Raw genomic sequence first — 22,388 nt, forward strand, 5'->3', positions numbered from 1 at the left:
GTGCCAGGGGAATGTAGCCTTCAAACTTCTTATACCTTCTGGTGGCAGAATTTGGGGAGGAAGTGGTGAGACATAAACTTCAAATTTGCCATTACCTAATGTCTTCTGGTTTGAATATTCTTCTCTGCATGATTCAGATTCTTAGGTTTAAAATTGATTTTCCCTCCTTCTCTATACTTCTAGAATGGTATTTGGTTGCATTTGGGGATGAGACTTATGTGACCACATGATTGTAGGAGGCTACATGGGCCTGTAGATTTTAGCTAGTTTTCACTGTGGAGTGGCCATTCTGGCTTTCTTCGTAGACATCTGCTGAAATGCTTGTGTGGTCACTTGGACACATGCTGGTATATATCCTGGTCCCAAACATGTTTCCAGAGGAGAAAGCCACGTATTTTGGCTTTGCATTCCCATGCTTTTGCTGATCCTCCAGCTCTCAGATTTTGGTCCCTTTATTAGAGCGTGTGGAAACCACTAGGTCTCCTGCATCCCTTGTGTGTGGGGGCTGCAGGAGACCTGCATGTAGCTTCAGGCTCACTTGGCAGCATTATTTCTTCTGCATCATTCTGGATGAGGTTGTATGTGGCCCCCCAACTAGGGGCATACAATCTTTCAAGTATTGCAGGTAAGATTTCCAGGAGACACACTCTGAGGTGGAGATTTACATGCAGAAGTTTGTTGGGGAGGGCTCCCAGAGCCTACAGCTGGGTGGAAGTAATAGAGGAATGATCAGAGCAGGATAGAAGTGTGATAGAATGCCACAAAGTCTCCTAATCCTGTAGAGAGGCTTTGGAGCTGAAATAAACCATCAAGGTGTTTTGAATGAAGGCAAGGGTCTAGGAACCCTCTATTGACCAGTACTGGATCAGTATTAGACCTGCATTGACCAGTCTTTGGGTGAGACTTGCTTCCTGCTGACCTGCCCCACCCCCCGGGGTCATTCCCTTGCATAGTGGGGCTCTCTTCAGCTGAAAGCAGTTTCCTGAGAAATATTTAGTTGTGAACTGTCAGACATCAATATCGTCACCACCTAGGGAAATGAGTGCATTAGTATTGGAGAAGGGAGGAACTGGGGACCACACCATAACATCCACTATCCTGGGGAAACATGCCATTAGCTACTCCTGACTCCCAAATAACACCCTTGGGATTGGCCCTCATCAATCTGGATATTTCTACTGTGTCTCCATTCCCCCACTCTGTCTAGGCAGTCTGCCCTGAGAGGCAAAAGAAGGGGCATAGTCATTTGGTGTTTTTCTTTATTTCCTTGTCATTTCATTTTCTGTACTCTCCCTGGACAGTAAGTGTGGGCTTTCTTTTGTCCTCCTCCTCTCTCCGGTGGACTTCTCCTGTATCATGTTCTCAGGAATGGTGAAGGATCTGAGAGTTTGCCCTACTCTCAACCCAGCAAGTGAGCTTGCCACAACTTCATGATGTCTGGCTGAAGACATAAGACATCCGAGTCAGAGACTGAGGGCTTTATTACTCAACGCATGTGAGGTAGTATGAACTTTTTGCTAGTGCCCACTTCTCCACATGCTCCAGGTCCCATGGGAGAAGTGTTGATGGCCCTACCTGAGTGCTATGTACACAGTGGATTTATGTCACAGATGAGGAACTCCAAGCTTAGGAAACCCCTAATCTTCCCAAACTTTGAATCAGAGGGAAACATTATTTTCATTTTACTAGGCAGCAAACAAAACTACTCTGTGCTCCAGAGGAACACATTACTTCTATCTTTCAAGACTGTTCTTTATAAAGTATCTTAGAAAGATAGTCCAGAATTAGAAGATGGTCAGTGCCTCTACTGTGATGGGATGTGAAGAAGTGTGAAGATTCGTGGAGAATTGTCTCCTAACACACACATCCCTAACCCATAAGCATTTTTTATAGCTCAGCCTTAAAGGTTAGAGGATGTATTATTTCTGCATTGTGGAAGAAATGATAATCAGTGTTTCCTAGGCTTGACTATTGTTACAAGAGCTTCAGAATGCTAGAAACTAGGGATTATTTTTTTTTTTAAAGATTTTATTTATTTATTCGACAGAGAGAAATCACAAGTACACTGAGAGGCAGGCAGAGAGAGAGAGAGAGAGAGAGAGAAGGAAGCAGGCTCCCTGCTGAGCAGAGAGCCCGATGTGGGACTCGATCCCAGGACCCTGAGATCATGACCCGAGCCGAAGGCAGCGGCCCAACCCACTGAGCCACCCAGGCGCCCCAGAAACTAGGGATTATTAAGGATAAAATATATTGGCTTGCTATCACCCAAATATTGCCCAAATTATCTATTTTTTAAATTTTTATACATTTTCTATTTAAAACTTAGGAAGATCACAACTGTATGATGTTTGTAACACAGAGATATTGTCTTGTCTAGGACCATAATGATCTAAAGACTGCATTTATCTGAATTGGCAAATTATTTCTAGGAGTATTTCATGGCTGTGTTTTGTCTTTTATTCTGACATATAAACTGTCAGGTAGTAAAGTAATTCCTAATATTAGTCAAGGGTAATTAACATTAGCCGCTATAACAAATAATTCCCAAGTTTCATAGCTTAATAAAAAAAAGTTTCCGGGCACCTGGGTGGCTCAGTGGGTTAAGCCGCTGCCTTCGGCTCGGGTCATGATCTCAGGGTCCTGGGATCGAATCCTGTATCGGGCTCTCTGCTCAGCAGGGAGCCTGTTTCCCTCTCTCTCTCTGCCTGCCTTCCTACCTGCTTGTAATCTCTCTCTCTGTCAAATAAATAAATAAAATCTTTAAAGAAAAAAAAAGTTTCTTTTCTTACTCAATCACAGAACAGAGTATTTCAGAGGCTCCCCTGCGGATTCTCCACCCCCAAACCCCATGTTGAGTCAGGGACCCAGGGGTTCTACTTTTCAGTAAGACCCCCAGACACCTTCAGTGGGTACCCTTCATTTGGGCAGCTGGCTAGCAGAGTGTGGAGGACCCCAGGGGATGTTTTAAGAGACCAGAAAGTGAGGTATATCACCACCCATATTTCTTTGGCCAAAACAAGTTACACAGTTACATGCAAAATGTGGGGAAATATGATCTTCCCATTGTCGCTGTCATTTTCTTTAATAAGAATCTGTCAGTCAACAGTATTTATTGGTGATCAGCTTGGTGCATATCATTGTATTAAGCACCATGAAAACAGGAAGTCAAATTTCCCTTGCATGGATCTAGAAAAGTGTTCAGGCAAGAAGTCATTTTTGACTCATTCTTTTTAAGTAAATCTTTTTTTTTTTCTTTTAAAGATTTTATTTACTTGAGAGAGAGAGAACGTGCACAGCAGGGGTGGGGAGGTGGAGGGAGAAAAAGACTCCCTGCTGAGCTTGGACCCTGATGGGGGACTGCCCTGATGTGGGACTCGATTCCAGGACGCTGGGATCATGACCTGAACCAAAGTTAGGCAGCACCCAGGAGCCCTTATGTAAATCATTTAGTAATAGGTCGAGTCCAATGCTCCAATGCAGGTTAGTTTTTCTGTTTCGTTTGTTTGTTTTTTAGAAATTAGGGGTATATTTAACCCCAGAAGTGAGGTATAAATTATAGTATGTGTATCAGATAGCATGTTTTCTGGGTTCAAATATTAGGTGCCTAGATCCCTGGTAGTGATTGCAGACTGTCCTCCATGTTCAACAGCTGAAGCCACAGAAAGGGGTGGGCGAAAGCAGGGTAGGGAATTGGGTATGCCAGTTAATAGGCTAATTCTTTGCCTAAGCATAAAGAAAGATACTGTGTGTTAGGCAGTCAGTGACAACCTAAAGGAGGATGAGATCGGGGCTAGGGATCTGGGTCACGAGAAAACTATATAAACAAACAGAAAGAAGTGACAGGACATGATGATTGCCATCAAATTGGCAAGAACTGTTCTATAAAATAAGGGGAGCAGTGAACTACTGTGATTATGGAATATGTGATGATCTTTATGGTTAAAGAAGAGAAAACACAAGTTAGAAATTACTATGACCTCCTTTTTTGCTGCAACAGACATGAGTATATTTTCAACAGACTTGATGACCAAGCATTTAAGTAGCTGCTTGCCTTCTGAGGTTTAATTCTGTCCCCTCCCCCAACCCCCATTCTTATTTTTTAAATGATTCAGATAGTCAAGTAGCCCAGTGATGGTAGTGGGGAATTACTATTTGTCGAATGCCTGTTATATGTTGGAACCACAATGACACTTAAAAAAAAATGTTTCCTATTTAATTCTCATGAGGATGCTTTGAGGCAGACATGATTATCCCTATTTTAACAGAAAAGAAGAATGAAGCCCAGTGAAGCGGTATAACTTAATGAAGGACACATGACTAACTGTGGAATTGGAGCTAGAAACCAAGTCTTTGGACAGGGTAAAGGGTTTACATTAAAATGGCGACATAAATTTAACTGGTTATCTGCCAGAGATGGTTGATATTTTGAACAGTTTATAAAGCGATGTAAAGTAAAATAAAAGATTGCTTACTTGAACTCTAAAAAAAAAATGAAAGAAAGGTGAAATGTTGAAATGTATTGATTTGGCATCATGAAAATATGTGTACCTCTCACTCTACCGTTCAGGCTCTCATTCTCTTTCTCTTCCTTTCTAATTTATATCTCATCAATTTCTGGAAAAGCTTTGATGGAAGTTCTTGGCTGACTCCCAGGAAAGTAATAATGTAGTTAAACTGTTTTCAAATTTCTAACTAAATAGATTGCTTGCACCCAGATTGTGAAGAACTGACAACATTGGTAATAGAAAAATATCCATGTAGGTAGGACATGCTTTTGTGCCTCATATAAATGGAATCATATTATTTACATTTTCCATAGCCAGCTTTTGTGTTTGATATTACATTCTTGGGATTCATCCATGTTGTTTTGTGTAATATGTAGTTCTTTAATTTTTTACCACTATATATGAAAATTCCATTCTACACATATGCCACTATTTGTTCATCCTTTGTATTGTTGACAGACATTTAGGCTGTTTCCAGGTTTTTGCCATAACAGTAAGTTCTGGTGTGAACGTTTTTTTACAGGTATCAAGGTACACATATGCGAGTGTTTCTGTAGGGGATATATGTTCTTAGGAGTATAATTGCTGAGTCATAGAGTAAGGGCATCAGCTTTATTGGATAATGTCATAGTGTTTTTCCAGAGTGAGTGTTGTGTCAATTTACACTCCCTACAGCCATGTAACAGATTTGATCGATTGGTAGGGTTAACACACAGTGTTACATTAATTTTAGATAAACAATGTTGTGATTGGACAAGTCTATAGTGATGCTATAGCCATGGAACAGTTTTGTTTTGGGTTTTTTTTTTTTTAAGATTTTATTTATTTATTTGACAGACAGAGATCCCAAGTAGGCAGAGAGGCAGGCAGAGAGAGAGAGGAGGAAGCAGGCTCCCCGCTGAGCAGGGAGCCTGATGTGGGGCTCTATCCCAGGACCCTGAGATCATGACCAGAGCCGACGGTAGAGGCTTAACCCACTGAGCCACCCAGGTGCCCAGCTGTGGAACAGTTTTATTTGCCCCACAACCGCATCTTACACTTACTCTTGTCACTTGACTCTTGCCAGTCTGGTCGGTCAGTGTAGTTTAAACTTGTATATCCTTGACTAATGATGAGATTAAACATGGTCTCTTATGCTTTTTGGTCCTTCATGTTTCCATTTCTATTACTATCCAGGACCCTTGCCCATTTTCCACTGGGTTATTCGTCTTTTTATCATTGACTTGGACAATTTTTTTAACATATTTTTGAGATCGTAATCCATTGACAGTACTTTGTGACACAAATCTTTTCTTTCAGGGTATGATTTATCTTTTCATTTTCTAAATGGATTTTTCAGTAAACACAAGTATTAAATGTTAATCTAGTCAAATTTATCATCTTTTCCTGTGTCGTTTGTACTTACTGTGTTGTAGTTAAGAAAACTTTTCTACTCTAAGGTTGTAAGGATACTCTCTTACATCTTCAAAAATGTTTCATTTTTAACACATGATTTTCTTAATATATATGTGTGCTTTAGAAATATAATTTATTTTTTTTCCATATGGTTCAGAAATTAGTATCTATCAAATTGGGGTGTTCTTTCATATATCAGGTTTTATGACTTGTATAACCGAAAAGCAGCTCCCTATTTTTAGAATATTTTTAGCCTCTTATTATGTGGTTGTGATTAAATGTGTTTTTGTTGAAAACTGAACTGTGGGGGCACCTGGGTGGCTCAGTGGTTAAGTCTCTGCCTTTGGCTCAGGTCATGATCTTGGGGTCCTGGGATCGAGCCCCACATCGGGCTCTCTGCTCATCAGAGAGAATGCTTCCCCCACCCCCTCTCTCTGCCTGCCTCTCTGCCTAGTTGTGATCTCTGTCTGTCAAATAAGTAAATAAATAAAATCTTTAAAAAAAAAACAAACAAACTAAAGTGTGGTTTTTAAGTTGAATTAATCTAGATCTGGTGAGCAGGAAACAGGAAGGGTGTAAAAGATAACTTTGATGAAAGGAGACCAGTTAGAAACTTATCACAAATTTAAATAAATGAAGTTCTGAATTGTGACAGTGATAGAGTAATGGAAAGGACAAAAATGTGAGAAAACTTGAAGAGGAAGAATTGAATGTATTTGTCAAACAAATGAATATGGAAAGCAAAACAAGGTAAGTGGTAAGTGTGACTACAGGTTTTTTTTTTAATTTATTGATTTTATAAATATAGAATGTATTTTTATCCCCAGGGGTACAGGTCTGTGAATCCCCAGGTTTACACACTTCACAGCACTCACCAAAGCACATACCTCCCCAATGTCCATAACCCCACCCCCTTCTCTTGACCCCCTCCCCACAGCAACCCTCAGTTTGTTTTGTGAGATTAAGAGTCACTTATGGTTTGTCTCCCTCCCAATCCCATCTTGTTTCATTTATTCTTCTCCTACCCCCCTAACTCCCCATGTTGCATCTCCACTTCCTCATATCAGGGAGATCATATGATAGTTGTCTTTCTTCAATTGATTTATTTCACTAAGCATGATACCCTCTAGTTCCATCCACGTCATTGCAAATGGCAAGATTTCATTTCTTTTGATGGCTGCATAGTATTCCATTGTGTATATATACCACTTCTTCTTTATCCATTCATCTGTTGATGGACATCTAGGTTCTTTCCGTAGTTTGGCTATTGTAGACATTGCTGCTATAAACATTCGGGTGCACGTGCCCCTTCAGATCACTATGTTTGTATCTTTAGGGTAAATAGCCAGTAGTGCAATTGCTGGGTCATAGGGTAGTTCTATTTTCAACGTTTTGAGGAACCTCCATGCTGTTTTCCAGAGTTGTTGCACCAGCTTACATTCCCACCAGTGTAGGAGGGTTCCCCTTCCTCCGCATCCTCGCCAGCATCTGTCATTTCCTGACTTGTTAATTTTAGCCATTCTGACTGGTGGGAGGTGATATCTCATTGTGGTTTTGATTTGTATTTCCCTGATGCCGAGTGATATGGAGCACTTTTTCATGTGTCTGTTGGCCATCTGGATGTCTTCTTTGCAAAAATGTCTGTTCATGTCTTCTGCCCATTTCTTGATTGGATTATTTGTTCTTTGAATGTTGAGTTTGCTAAGTTCTTTATAGATTTTGGACACTAGCCCTTTATCTGATATGTCGTTTGCAAATATCTTCTCCCATTCTGTTAGTTGTCTTTTGGTTTTGTTCACTGTTTCCTTTGCTGTGCAAAAGCTTTTGATCTTGATGAAATTCCAATAGTTCATTTTTCCCTTGCTTCCCTTGCCTTTGGCGATGTTCCTAGGAAAACGTTGTTGTGGCTGAGGTTGAAGAGGTTGCTGCCTGTATTCTCCTCAAGGATTTTGATGGATTCCTTTCTCACATTGAGGTCCTTCATCCATTTTGAGTCTATTTTCATGTGTGGTGTAAGGAAATGGTCCAATTTCATTTTTCTGCATGTGACTACAGGTTTTGATATTGGGTAACTCTGGGTTTAGGAAAAATGATTATTTCAATGTTAAATTCTTTAAAATTGATGTGGTGACATGTATTGATTTACAAAGTATTTATACTTTGGAGGGATGTTTTTAATAAACTTTGTTGGTTTCCACATTCTTATTGTTTCATAGGAATTCTTTATATATTCTGGATACGAATCCTTCTCCCAGGATGTGTCTGTGTGGGGGGGAACTGTTATTATTTTAAATCTTTTTATGGTGTATTTGAGGAACAGATGTTCTTAATTTTTATATAGTTAAGTCTATCAATTATATTCCTTATGTTTGCCCATTTTAAGAAATTTTTCTGGACAGAGAGGTCATGAAACTATTTTGCTATATTGTATTCTAATTACAGTTTTAACCATCACATATAGATATTTAATCCATCTGAAATTTAATGTTGTGTAACGCAATCAGGTAAGGATACACCATCAATTATACCTCTTGTGGATACTCAATTGTTCCGGTACCACCTTGAAAAGTCCATTTGCCTCTCATCAATTTTTAGTACCACCTTGACCATATATCATGTGATAAATGTAGGACTTTATTTCTGAGCTTTTTACTAGATTTCATTTCTCTGATTGTCAGTCTGTGTCAACACCACCTAATTTTAATTTCTGTAAGTTCATAAAAAATATATGTAATAGGTCAAGTTTTCCAAACTGTTTTTCTTCTCTTTCAGTAGAATAGCATCTTGACAATTTTTTGATCCTTGAACTTCAATATAAATTTTAAACTAGGGATGCCTGGGTGTCTTGGTGAGTTAGGCCTCTGCCTTGCTCAGGTCATGATCTCAGGATCCTGGGATTGAGCCCAGTGTTGGGCTCTCTACTCCCCGGGGAGCCTGCTTCCCCCTCCCCCTCTGTCTTCCTCTCTGCCTACTGTGATTTCTCTCTCTGTTAAATAAATAAATAAATAAAACCTTTTAAAAAAATATTAAATTTTGGACTAAACCTGTTAATGCATACACACACAGCTGATGGGATTGTTGTTGCAACTGTTTCAAATTTACATAACAATTACTATGAATTACTACAATTACTGTGAGCTATGAACTTTGTGATATAAGTCTTTTAGTTCATGAGCGTGGTATACTTGCTGATTTATTTAGGTCTTTAATATATTTAAGTAAAGATTTATATTTTTGTCTATAATGGTTCTACATATTTTTATTAAACTTCCTTCTGAGTATTTAATGTATTTTTATTTTAGTTTTTAAAAATCTATTTTTTAACTCTGTATTATTGGCATATAAAATGCAATTGATTTTTTAAAAAAGATTTATTTATTCGAGAGTAAACACACTGCAGAGAGGAGCAGAGAGAGTCTGGACCAGACTCTGCACTAAGTGCAGAGTCCAATGTGGGGCTCAATTTCAAAGCCCAGAGATCATGACCTGAGCTGACACCAAGAGTTGGACGCTTGACTGACTGTGCCAGCCACGTGCCCCGTAAAATGCAATAGAGATTTACTCTGCACATTTAATAAACTCTTTTCTTATTCTAGAAATTATTTATAGATTCTGTTGGATTTTCATAATAGTCATACCACTTAAAATGATAATATTTTAATTTCTTCCCATCTTTAGTGTTTATTTCTTTTATTCCCTTTAGATACTAGCTAGAGATTCCAACACAAAGTTGAGAAAAAGTGGACATTCTAGTCATTGTTTTGATCTCAAATGGAATGTTTTTTATTATTAAGTATGATGTTTAGTGGTAGTTTTTTTGGTAGATCAGGTGAAAAAGTTTGCTAATTAAAAAAAAAAAAAAAAAAAAAAGCCAAGGCTGAATTGTTGGACTGGAATAAGAGAAAGGAAAAGGGTAAAGAAAACAACAATGAATTTTTAATTCCAACTTTTATATTTTTAATTTCCAAGTGTCCTATTTAGTTCCATCCTCCCTCCTTCCTCTCTCTCTCATTGTCTCTTTTAAAACCAGTTTAGTCTTTTTTTAATGTTTTATTTATTTATTTGAGAGAGAGAGAGAGATCATGGGGTGGGGGAAGGGAGAAGCAGGGAACCTGATGCCAGGGTGAATCCCAGGACCCTGGGATCATGACCTGAGCCAAAGACAGATGCTTTGACCCACTGAGCCACCCAGGCGCCCCATGACCTGAGCCAAAGACAGATGCTCAACCAACTGAACCACCCAGGCATCCCTATCTGCTCAAACTTTTTGAGGCCTGTATTGGCAATTTATACCTCCAGTGACTATTTGCATTTGCTTTGCCAAACATTGGGGAACCCTACCAACATAGAAACGCTTTAGATTTTCTTGCTTGAGGATTTTTTGTTTTTTATTTTTTATTTCATTTTATGTTTTGATATTCCCAGGTAGTATGAGCTCAGGTGAAGGCCAGCTTGTGGATATGAATTCCAAGGGAGGATTTAATAATGTTTCCTTCTACCTAATACCACATTTTATAATAAGCCATTTTCCTGATTGTCTCCTGGATTTATTTTTAGTTCACATATACCTTGTGGGTGTAGGCCTCTGGGGTACCTGATTTATTAAGACATCTCCTGTTAGATTTCTCATCTTGGTCAGGTGCCTCTTAGGATTTGTCTCCTGTTACCTATAAATACAGACGCTCAAGTTCACCTTCATAGGCAAATGTCCTCAAAGTGAAAGCCAGATTCAAAGCTCAGGTTACCTCTCTGGATTCCTATATTCATTTAGGTTTTGGTTTCTGAACGTCCTTATTCTCTTGCTAATATAGGGATGTACTTAAAAATTTAAAAATTATTTTAATTATTTTTAGTGGGAGGGTTGGTCATGTGTCAAGTGTGTCATATTACTGGAAAATGGATTTCTTAGGGTCTTTGAAAATAACTTATCCCTATAATAAAGTTGCATTGGTATGAAAAGATTGGGGATATCTGTATGAATAATACATAGTATAAATATAAGATCAGAGACTAAACACTTATTCAATTATTCACTCTTATACATATTCACTGGGCATTCTGTGAGGTGTTGTGTTACACTGCAGAGGAGATCAGTAAGTATATGGAATGGTCCCTGGACTTTAGAGATTGTTTATATCATTTATAGATATAATGATAAATTCCATAAAGGTGATATAAACTAAATACTCATACCCAACTGGGGAACTGAAACAAATCACTGCAGAAAGTGATACTTTATCTTAATCTATAGGATAGACAGAGAGAGATGAATGGCTGTTCATTCCAGGTAGAAGGACCAAAGAGCCTGAAAAAAGGTGCAGAGTTAAAAAAGCATGGAATGATTTTGGATAACTATATGCTTGACTGGATCATAATGACTTTAAGGAAATGGTTAATGATAAGAAGGGAAAGTCAGGCTGAGGCCAGAGTGTGAAGGGCCATGAATTCTAGGCCAAGCAATTTGAACTTAAATTAGTAGGGGGACTGAGCTATTAATAGATGAACCTCTCAGTTTTATATAGTTTTAAAATGTGTCATTTATGGGAGACTGATAGTGGAATCAAGATTTACTCAGCTAATCTCTTGCAATTATAAATAGGTAAACTAATGATGTATGATATGCTGGCTAATTGAAAATAATAGTGAGAAAATAAATAAAAAATAAAGCAAATATATAAAATAAATAAACAGGGGTAAAAGAGGCTGGGCTGAAGTATGGGAATGCCAGACAGCAATATGTGGATATTTTATTCTGGTTCCTGAGGATAGTGGGATGTTATTAACATAATTACTTCCATTGCTTAGAAAAAAAATATTTGTTTTCTGAATAGGTTTGAACCAACGTCTTGATATTTCCTTCCATGAGTTAAGATTCAAGCCCGAGTTATAACTCTAAGGACACAATATTTAGGAACTAATATTTCCCTCATTTTACTGGGCTGGTTCTTACTCAAACTATTTTGATCATTTTATCTTATTTTTTTGGTCATGATATTAGTTTAATGGAGCATCCCTATAAATTTCTTAGGTCAATTCATTTTGCTAATAAGAAAAAGAATCTTTAAATGCCAATTAGGATTTGTGGTATCAAAATTCAAGGTCTGCTTAAAAATGCTAAGGATCATAAAATTATCAAAGGAATATTAATAGACATACTACAAATGGCTAATGTAATTTTTATTTCTGAACTGAGATGAAAACTGAGAATGTGTACGGGGCACCTGGGTGGCTTAGTCGTTAAGAGTCTGTCTTCCGTTCCAGTCTTGATCCCAGTATCCTGGGATAGAGCCCTATATCTGGCTCCCTGCTCAGCAGGAGCCTGCTTCTCCCTCTCTAGCTCCCTCGTGCTTGTGTTCCCTGTCTTGATATCTCTTTCTGTCATAAATAGATAGATAGATAGATAGATGGATAGATAAATCTTAAGGAAAAAAAAAAAAGAAAGAAAAATGAGAATGTGTCTTTCTCCACTCCACTACCAAAACCTCATTAGGTTCTGACCAGCCTGTGGGGAAGTGACACAGCTGAGACTTTCTCAGGCAAAATGCATTAACATTACAAATGAAAGTTGCTCCAAATCTATCTCAAGCAGCATTTTCTCTCAGAGGTATAGTAAGAATTACATTAGCAGTGCAGTTATTAAGCTCTGTTGAATAATTCCGTATTTTAGAAAAGGAAAGTGACCTTTTGTATCTCTCAGAGGGGTAAGAACCATACAGATATATTTAAGATAAAGCTAATTGGGACAGGCTACCAGATTTACAAAAATATGGGGGCAAGTTTGGTATTCAGTTAAAAAAATATATAGTATGTAATATAAAGCATTTCATAATATTAGATATGTGACCTTAATCACTTCCAACCAAACAACTTTATCTTCTGTTATAGGTTGAGATAAGGAACGGAGGACAGAAAAATGCTTGAAAATTCCGTTTTGTACTGCTTTGAAATATGGGCACAATTTATAACCCGAACTCCTCAATAATTAGCATAACTATTGTTTTTCTTGAGAAGTAGCTGTTTTTCACATTTTGACATATTGGAAATCTGGGTGTTCCCTAAAAAGCAATGTCAAAAAAGAACGTGCCCCATTTCCTACTCGTCTTAGTGCTCCTTATCTTTGTGAGTGATGACACGGTCTTATGTGGTAGGATTCAAAGTGTGAATTAAGTTTTGAATCTGTAATGGTGCTTTAAAAGTTTAAAAGACACAACACTGTAACATAGAACTGAAAGAAAACATTATTTTATACAAAGAAGGACTATTAAACAGTGAACAGTGAAATCAAAGGTAACAGAAAACTGCCAAATCTACTGGCCTTTCAAAGCCAGGAAAGATTGAGTGACAGATTTGCGGTCCTAAAGGATTATTACTCAGGTGCCAAGCAAGTATCTATCTATCAAAAGCTTCTGGATGACTCTCAAGAGAAGGTAATTCACTTACAGTGATAGGTAATTCAATTAAGGAAAAAGTGAAACTATCAGCTTAACCAAATAAGAAATGCAAACAAAACCCTAAAATAATACTGTCAATCTAAAAGATGCCCAAGAGCCAAGATCATAAGCTTGGATTTATAAAAAGCAACATATTGTCACACTGCCTGACCAAAATCAACTCCGAAGACTACAAATCAACCCAGAAGACTGAGTGGGAAGACACTGGAACTCAAATTGCATTTTGATGATGGGGAAAGGGCTGTCTTCAATTATGTGAATAAAAATATAGTACTATGGGCATGAAAGCAACATAATATATATTTAATTTAGTGTTTTGTTTCTGAAAACATAATGAATTCTTAAAAGCAGATATGGTAATGACTAAGATCCAAGATGATTTACTATTTCTAAATTAATTCACACGAATACAAAATTCTTTCTTGAAAAGGGTTGCTATGTTTGAGATAGGGTAACAAATTTATATTTCAGTAGAACACTTAACAAACTCATTGTATTCCTGTGGACAAAAATGAGGAAATATGGCCTAGATTAGCTAGTGTATCAGAGGTGGAGTGACTGGGTGGATATGGTCTGATAAGTGGATTGATGGCATCTGGAGAGAACCCTTTCTGGGCCTTATTCTGTGTAGTGTAATTTGGTGGTAACTTGAATACATGGAAACCTTTCTCATAAGACCGTGGTTGTAAAAAAGTAGTAAGTATAAGAATACTTCAGATCAAGTTAGTATCTCTAAAAAATTTTGACAAAGTAGAGGGATGGATGGAATCCAGTAAGATAAATTTTATGAGATTAACATAAAATCCTGAATCTTGAATCCTGTTCAGATAAGCTAGTTTTTAATTTCTAATCACTTTGTTAAACCTCTCTCAGCCTCAGTTCCCCTATGTGTAAAATGGGAATAATAATACTAGGTTTAACAGTTTGAGGTAAGGCTGGAACAGTGCTGGCACATAGTCAGTTCTCAATAGGTGTTAGATACTACTTTTCCAGAAATCCTGGGATAGAAACCAAATTCTGCCACTTATGGGGCACCTGGGTGGCTCAGTGGGTTGGGCTTCTACTCTTGATTTTAGCTCAGGTCATGATCTCAGGGTCGTGGGACCAAGTCCTGAGGAGGGCTCCCTTCTCAGCAGGGTGCCTGCTTGAGACTCTCTCTCCCTCTGCCCCTCCCCCCACTTGAACGCACTGTCTCTCTCTCTCAAATAAATAATAAATCTTTTAAAAAACCCCCAATGAATTCTGTCACTTTTAGGGTATCTAAACTTGGGTAAGATACTTATTCTTTATAAGCCTTATTTTCTAAGCCTCATTTTCTTCTTTTGAAAATGGGGATAGAAATAGTACCTACCTCAGAAGTGGTTGTCAAGAGAAGAAAGTGAGATGATGTATGTGAGGCCTTCTTTGAGGTGCTTGACACGTAGTGACCCCTAATGAGCGGTAGCAGTTACAGGAAACATTAATATGACTTGCAGAGAGTCTACCTGGAATGAAATTACAAAAATAGAACTATAGCCTATTTAGAATATGGGAAGTTATACTTCTACTCTATTATGGATGAAATCTATGCTATTACTTCACTTTAAATGTATACTTTTTAAGAGGAACCTTGGAAAATTGAATAAAAAAAAGTCAAATAATGTGCAAAATGATGGCCACGACTGGGGATGTTTATTCTGAAGAAGAGAAGATTGTGATGGGAGAAAGCTGTCGGAAGGGTCCTCATGGGAAGAGGAACAAAGCTCGCTCTGTGTGGGCCCTGGAGTTAGGATTATGACAGTGAGACACGTTTTTTTGTTCCCCTGAAGACTTTCTTCCTGGGAGAGCTCTGCCAAGGTAGGATGCCTGCCTGGGAAAGGAGTGATGGTTCTTGACAGAAGTTTTTTTTTTTTTTAGTTCTGAAAAGTCATTTGATGGAGAGTTGCAGGGATTCGGGGATTCAGGGATTTGAGATGGGATTTGGCTCAGTGATCTTTAAAGGCCAATCCTCGCTTAAGGTTCTGTGGTTCTGCAGCTGTTGACTTCTTTACAGTGCTTAACATTTAAAATCTTTTAAAAAATCTGTGTCCAGTCACCCAGTCTTCTCTTTCAAAAAACTATTTGACTGAAGCATCTCACCTGAAGTAAGAATTGCATATCCCTGACCTTTCAGGTCTAACATTTATTTCCTTCACTGCTCTTATCTGCAGTATCTGGGTGAATGGATTTGCAGAATCTGTACATGCCAATCATACGTGCATTTCTTTTTAAAAGAGGGAAGTTGACAAAATGGTTAAAGAATTGTCAGGTCACAGGATTTCTGATGGCTCAGCTTTATGAGCCAGCAATGTCTTGTGCCAAGTAATGTCAATATTAGTTAACAGGCATGCAAATATTGGGTATGCGATTCATAAGCAAGCTTGTTATTGCAGAGAATTCTTTGAACAGGGAGTCTCGTAGGAAAAAGTTGTATTGACATTTACTATCTCATTTGGCAAAATAGTCTGCTTCCAAGTGGTTTAATTTTTCTTTGATTTTTAGCTTATGCCTCTTGGCCTTAGTGTTGAAGAATTCTATATGATTAACAAATAAATCATATGTGGCTCTGAAGGACAATGGAAAAGGGAATTTTCCAACAGATACAACCTCATGGTAAACATGGCCTGGAAGAAGGTGACGTGATCCCGAATCTGCACCAGTTCACGGGTCATAGTGAAAGATTTGGCCTATGGTGAAGGAGTTGGGAGGAGCAAGATTGGAGGTTTGCTGATAAAGAGGATTGAGAATTATGTAAATCAGTCTCTTGGAAAGAGCCTAATGGGTAGGACTATTAATGTCTCATGTAAATTTTTACCAAATGCTCAATAACCAGGTGAACCAGATGATTCACTCTGTTCAAGTCAGTCAACTCCTTTGGCTGGTTACCCTACTGTGTCAGTGAGCTCATAAACAAAGGTCCATCATAGCAGTGATAAGAATTGTTCATGTCTTAATAAAAAAATCAACAGCCTGTCTCCAAATTTGACCTGGGTCCCTACCATGGGTGAATGCTCAATCGGCCAGCAGTACAGAACAATAGTGAGCTCTTGAAATTGTGTGATATAACGGGGGGACCAACTTCATTGTCGCTGATTATATTGGGTCCCCTACATTATAGAATGAACAGTGTTTTATCCTTACTGAAATAAACAATCTGGATGGTTTATTCTCTTGGTCTAGTATGCTGCTTCTGTTGACTTAATGCCTTATTTACATCATGTCTGATTACATAATACAATATTGCTTTCTCACACTATACTGCTTTTAATCAAGAAGTTCATTTTACAGTAAAATAATTAAGTCCAGTGCTTGTGGCTGGTATTTCCACAGAACGTTCACCCAGAGGGCCTGGCTTACAGCACAGCAGAACGACCCAAGGAAGTGATTTACTGTGTCAACTGGGAGACAGTACCTTTTGACGTCAGCATGGTCCATCAGGATAAAGCATGTTCTCTGGAACTAGTGACTAATATATGATGTTGTTTCTTTCAAAACCAGACTTCCCTGGTCCAGAAATTATGAGTGAAGTGGGGGTAGTATTTCTCATTACACTGAATGAACAAAGCAAAAACTTCTCCTTCCCAAGTCCATTCCTTTAGATTCTGCTAATTTGGAGGTCTTGGTATTTAGTGGAGAAGTATTCCATCAGAGGAGACAATTGAACTGGGAATTGACATGATAAGACACCCCTGTGGCCTTTTTGGGGTTCCTCCTGACAACAGAGCCAGGAGGGAAAAAAAAAACCCAAAAAGTTTACTATGATTTTCAGCGATGGAGCTCAGGAATGCCTCTGGAATGCTTCCTGGTATTGTAATAGCCAATGATAACAGTTAATGGAAGACCCCATGTAGTTAGGGTCACCAAGGTTCAGAATGTTCGGAAATGTACTTTTGGATTGCCGCGCCAAACAACCATGACTGCAGAACTGCTGTCTGAGCACAAAGGGAATGTGAAGCAAGTCATGAACACCAAACGTAATGTTGAAGCAATTGCAGAAATGAAAATTATTGTCCCTGTTCATATTTTCTTGTTTTTGTATACATAGAATAATAATATAGTGTTTTCCATATTGTTTTTCCTGTTTCCCTAGTTTTTCCCCCCAAATTATTAAGTATCTAATGTCTACAAAACCTAACATATTGTCAACTTTAGTGGTTATTAACTTCAACAGTCACTGGGTTATTGTATTTAAAAAAAAATAACTCTTGGGGTATCTATCTGGGTGGCTCAGTGGGTTGAGTGTCTGCCTTCAGCTCAGGTCATGATCTCAGGATTCTGGGATCGAGCCCCATCTCAGGCTCCCCAGTCAGCGGGAAGTCTGCTTGTCCCTCTTCTTTTGCCCCCCCCTCTGTGCTCTCTCTGCATCTTTCTCAAATCAATAAAAATATTTAAAAAATTAATCCTTTAACATACAGTAAAATTGAGGTTTTTTGGTGTGCAATTCTATGAGTTTTAATGCATACATAGATTCGTGTGACCACCATCACAATCAAGATACAGAATGATTTCATCACTCCCCCCAAATCTCCCTTGAGTTATTCTTTTTAGTCACAATTTCCCTACTAACACTGTAATTCCTGACAACCACTGATTTAATTTCTATCACAATAGGTTTGTCTTTTTGAGAGGGCCGTATAAATGGAATCATACGCTATGTATGCTTTTGAGCCCGGCTTCTTTCCCTTAGCATAAGGCCTATGAGATTTATCCAAGTTATAATGATTTCAGTAGTTCGTTTCTTTGGGGGGCCTGGGTGGCTCAGTCGTTTGGCGTCTGCCTTTGGCTCAGGTCATGATCCCAGGGTCCTGGGACCAAGCCCGGCATCGCTCTCTGCTCAGCGGGGAGCCTGCTTCTCTCTCTGCCATTCCCCCTGCTTGTGTTCCCTCTCTCACTATCTCTCTATCAAATAAATAAAATCTTCAAAAAAATAGTTCATTTCTTTTTATTACTGAATAGTAATCCCCAGTTTTTAATATATGGTGGATTGGTGGTAGTTAACTTTATAATTTATCTGATAGATTGAAAGATATCAAAGTGGGGATCGTCCCTGAGTTAGAAGAGCAATGAACATCCCTCAGAGATGGAAGTTTTAATGTAGGGATGAGAGTGTTTATGTAGGTTGTGTGGCAGGAGGGGGAACTACTGTGAAAATATACTTTGACTCACTTTTACCCAATCTGTCCTACTTTTAGCCTGCCTTCCTGAAACAAAGAGGAGGGACAGCTAGCTAAAACATTCCCAAGACTCCCTTGTAACCAGATTGTACATTAAAACTAGATTTTTCCAAGGGAATATCCTCACATGAGATCGGAAGGAGGGAGTGAGCCATGTGAGATAGCAGCTGTGTGAGTGTAGATTAATTCTTCCAGCTGACATGGCAACACGGGCATTTGTCTTCTGCTCTAGTAGGCATAGAGGTTTTGGTGTATAGGTTTCTCTTTTTTGTTTTGTTTTGTTTTTTTTTGGATGTTGAGGTGTTTTTGTTTTTTTTTTTTTTTTTTAAAGATTTTGTTTATTTATTTGACAGACAGAGACTACAAGTAGGCAGAGAGGCAGGCGAGAGAGGGGGAAGCAGGCTCCCCGCTGAGCAGAGAGCCTGATGTGACGCTCTATCCCAGGACCCTGGGATCATGACCCGAGCGGAAGGCAGAAGCTTAACCCACTGAGTCATCCAGGGGCCCCTTGGATGTTGAGTTTTTAAGCATCCCGCGCACTGAGTGGTATGTGAAGGCTGCAGGGGGTTCCCACCACAGTCGTGTTATGGGATAGTAAGGTATCACTCATAGCTGTGAGTCTCCTGGCTATGTAGATCCAAGCTTTGTTCCCTGACCCCTCAGGAAATTTTGCAAAGTAGACAATATTTGTGTAATAAGTTCCTTTCTCCTTAAACCGGACAAAGTGGATACCATTATTGGAGACTCCTCCTTTGTTTCTCAACTGAGAATTTGGGGATTCCCCTCAAGTTCATCTTTGGATAATTTTTAGAAACTATTAAATTAATTGCTGTGCATCTGAAAGATTTTTTATTAACGGTAACAAATGAATTTCTCTCCCTTATGGTCATCTCATAATGCATTCATTCATGCCACCTGTGTTTATTGAGTGCCTATGTACTAGATCTGGAAACACAACAATTAGCAGCAAAAGCATGGGGCGCCTGAGTGGCTGAGTTGGTTGGGCATCTGCCTTTGACTCAGGTCATGGGATCTCAGGGTCCTGGGATCAAGCCCGCATGGAGCTCCCTGCTTGGTGGGGAGTCCGTGTCTCCCTGTGCCCCTCCTCCCACTCGTGCTCTCTCTCTCTCTCTCTCAAATAAATAAATAAAATCTTAAAAAAAAATAAAAGCAAAAGCAAAACCTATTTTCATGGAACTTCCATTTTAGTGAGGAGAAATAGTAAGTAAAATAGGCAACATGCAAGATGATACTGCTGGGGGACAAGTAAAGCAGGGAAGGGGCATAGGGAATGTCACGGATGTTAGAAATGGTGGCCAGAGAGGTCTTTACTGGGAAGATGACATTTGAGTGAGGCCCTCAAGAAGAAGGAACATTCTGGGCTGAGGGAACAACAAATACAAAGGCCCTAAGGTATAAGCACATCCAGGAGGTTGAAGGAACTGCAAGGAGGCCAGTGTGGCTGGCATGTAGGGAGCAGCCAGCAAACAGTGGAGTTTTGATTTTAAATGCAGGTTTGCCTGACTTCACAATCTTTTTCTTTTTTTTTAATATCTCCACAACCTCTCACAGAAGGTTCAACTGCAAGTGAAAAAATTTCTTCCTTTTACTAAAAATAGTTTTGTTTTGATCCTTGAAGGAAATGGAGAGCAAGGGACATAGATACCAGTGGTAAAAATCTTTATGGACTTAGAGACAATAAATCAAACACCCTAATTTAGCCTTTCCTCATATGATCTATTTCCCATTTTTTGAATAATTTTTTTGTTCCGTTTTGAATCCTTTCCATTTATCCTTCCCAATCTCCCTTCTTCTTCCCCTACTAGTTATTTAAAATATTGATATATAAATTGATAAAAATTGATATATAAAATATAGGCTATGGTAGAAGAATAGCTTAAGGATCACACTCCTTTTTAATACACCTCAGCTTCCTTCTTTTAAACATGAGCCAATATGTATTTTCTGTTATGAATAATTTGGTCTAACACTTTCAATCTTTTTATTTTTATTTATTTTTATATTTTTAAAGATCTTATTTATCTATTTGTCAGAGACAGAGAGAAAGAAAGAGTACACAAACAGGGGGAGTGGCAAGCAGAGGGAGAAGTAGGCTCCTAGCTGAGCAAGGGACCCGATGTGGGGTTGGATCCCAGGACTTTGGAATCTGACCTGAGCAGAAGACAGATGCTTAGCCGACTGAGCCACCTAGGCATCCCCTTTCAGTCTTTTTAATATGGAGTTTTTTTTTTTTTTAAAGATTTTATTTGTTTATTTGACAGACAGAGACCACAAGTAGGCAGAGAGGCAGGCAGAGAGAGAGAAAGAGGAGGAAGCAGGCTCCCTGCAGAGCAGAGCCCAATGTGGGGCTCGATCCCAGGACCCTGGGATCATGACCTGAGCCGAAGGCAGAGGCTTTAACCCACTGAGCCACCCAGGCGCCCCTTTAATATGGAGTTTTAAAAACTAGTAAAAGATTATGTTCGATGTAAAAATTTTAATTTTTAAGTATTACAAAAATAAAGAAAAATACTGAGGGTAATAAAACTAACCTCCTAAGCAGATGATCCTGAGAATCAGAATGCCTGATTGATTATGAAAATAATACATGTTAATTATGAAAAAATTGAAAACAAATCTGTAAAAATAGAAGAAAAATACCTGTATGCCAATGTTAAAAGATTATCACTTCTGGGGCACCTGGGTGGCTCAGTGGGTTAGGCCGCTGCCTTTGGCTCAGGTCATGATCTCAGGGTCCTGGGTTCGAGTCCCACATCAGGCTCTCTGCTCAGTGGGGAGCCTGCTTACCTCTCTCTCTCTCTCTGCCTGCCTCTCCATCTACTTGTGATTTCTCTCTGTCAAATAAATAAATACAATCTTAGAAAAAAAAAGTATTAAAAAAGATTATCACTGCCAACGTACTTATTGCTAGTCATATTTCTTCTATAAAATCACATTTAGACACTGTCTCCTGCCCTAACTATACACTGTACTTGGGAATACATTGTTTATGAAAGTTTCTTTTTGCTTTTTTATGTTAACATTATATGATAACATTTCCTTGAGTCATTTAGTATTCTTTGGGAAATATAATTTTCAGTGTCTATATAATTCTACCTTGTGAGGTAGCATAATTCATATAATTCATTCCTCTATTGGATACATGTGGGCTATTTCATTTTTAATTGTATTTGACAACAGTGACTATTCTTATACAGAACTTTGTGCTCCTTCCTTATTAGTTCCTTGAATAGAGTCATGAAAGTAAAAATTACTGCATTAAGGCACAAATACATTAAGGATACTTAATGTCTATTGTTAGATTGATTTCCAAAAGACCTCTTCTCCTGAGTGTTATAGTGCAGAACATACATTTGCCAAAACTATTATCGCTTTGCTAATTAGATACAGAATTTGTTAATTTTTTCATTGACTGTTTAAAATGGATTTCTAGAAAATTTGTTACTTGAGTTCATTTAGATTTTTTTTTCTAACCTTTGTGTACTTAGACAATCTCTGAAATTGAGAGTTGTTATACCACCAGCTGCTTTAAGTTAAAGAACAAAATTTTTTAAAAATCTATGTGTTTAGCATCCTTTGGGTATAGCAATGACTTTTGTTGATTAGCAAAGTTTGGTTCAATTTTCAGGTACATACTGCATAAATGAAAGTGGAAAATTGATGACTGTCTAGTGACTTCAAGTTATTTAAGTCTTCATGGTTGAACCTCACCCCCCACCCCAAATTTCATTAAGAATTTTATATTAAAGTGTTTTTTTTAAACTAGGGTTTTGAAAGTAAAGTTATTGATCAGATAATCATAAACCATTTGCATAATCTGATAT

At 38.3% G+C, this 22,388-nt stretch overlaps 1 long non-coding RNA gene across 3 annotated transcripts in view; it reads right to left on the bottom strand.

Moving 5' to 3' along the window:
• Window positions 1-22,388, bottom strand: part of LOC309845345 — a 50,893-nt gene that overhangs the window by 22,033 nt on the left and 6,472 nt on the right. For 2 of the 3 annotated variants that reach the window (XR_014301222.1, XR_014301223.1), the window contains exon 2: window positions 14,703-14,835. This is a non-coding gene — a long non-coding RNA (uncharacterized lncRNA). Of the gene's footprint in view, window positions 1-6,936; window positions 7,975-14,702; window positions 14,836-22,388 lie in introns of those variants that run through there. The other variant, XR_014301224.1, reaches the window with a different exon arrangement.

The sequence above is a fragment of the Mustela nivalis genome (assembly GCF_964662115.1).
Source record: "Mustela nivalis genome assembly, chromosome: 12".
NCBI lineage: Eukaryota > Metazoa > Chordata > Mammalia > Carnivora > Mustelidae > Mustela > Mustela nivalis.